The sequence below is a fragment of the Polyodon spathula genome, unplaced genomic scaffold (assembly GCF_017654505.1).
Source record: "Polyodon spathula isolate WHYD16114869_AA unplaced genomic scaffold, ASM1765450v1 scaffolds_764, whole genome shotgun sequence".
Lineage (NCBI taxonomy): Eukaryota > Metazoa > Chordata > Actinopteri > Acipenseriformes > Polyodontidae > Polyodon > Polyodon spathula.
The window spans coordinates 927,943-928,738 of NW_024472252.1; positions in this window are offsets into that span (position 1 = coordinate 927,943).

The following is a 796-nucleotide window of genomic DNA, read 5'->3' on the forward strand; positions in this document are numbered from 1 at the left end:
GTCGAGTTGAGATACTGTCTCTGCTGGTTTCTCTGAGGGCTGCGGGCGGAGGGGAGAGATGGGGGTGGCTGTCACAGCAAACCTCTTCTTAAGCGGGCTGGACAGTTTGTGTTCAACCCCATTATTTTATTGCATTGACAATTCGATTAAGTTGCTGTGTAACAAGTAAGACCCACCTGGAACGACTCAACGGAACACAACTTAATATCCCAGATTGTGGGAGACATGATTATTCATTTTCTTTTAGGACCCTCTACATGATTTTTAGTTGACAAACAGTTAATAATTTCAATGCATGCGTGATACACACGGTATAGGAGTGATAAATATACATAGAGTGCTGCAGATATGCATATGGAAGGAGCTGAGGTTATACTATCGAAGCATTTGAATTCCATCTGACAGGATGGAAAAAAGTAAGACCTGATGCAAGGATTCTCCGCAGCTGCTATTAAGTAAGGACAAGGTCTATCGCCTCTCCAAATAATTCTGAACTGGAAATTACCCAGGTGTTGAAACCCAAATGATTCAATCCTTGAACGCGGCCAGTTCTGGCAAAAGTAAGAGTTGTGATTGCTTTTCTGACAAGCAGCCACAGACAGTCCCAGCTCGGTGAGGCGAAATGAGAACTGGAAAGAGGGGATAAATTAAATGAAAGGGCCTGCGCTGTGCCTGACCGCGCTTCGACCAGGTGCACTGAGAAATACTGAACCCGTAAATTGATTTTGAAAGGCTCTGAAGAAGGTGAAGGCAAGGAAGCGAAGGGGCTTGGCTCAGTGAATCAGTGATTTAAAGA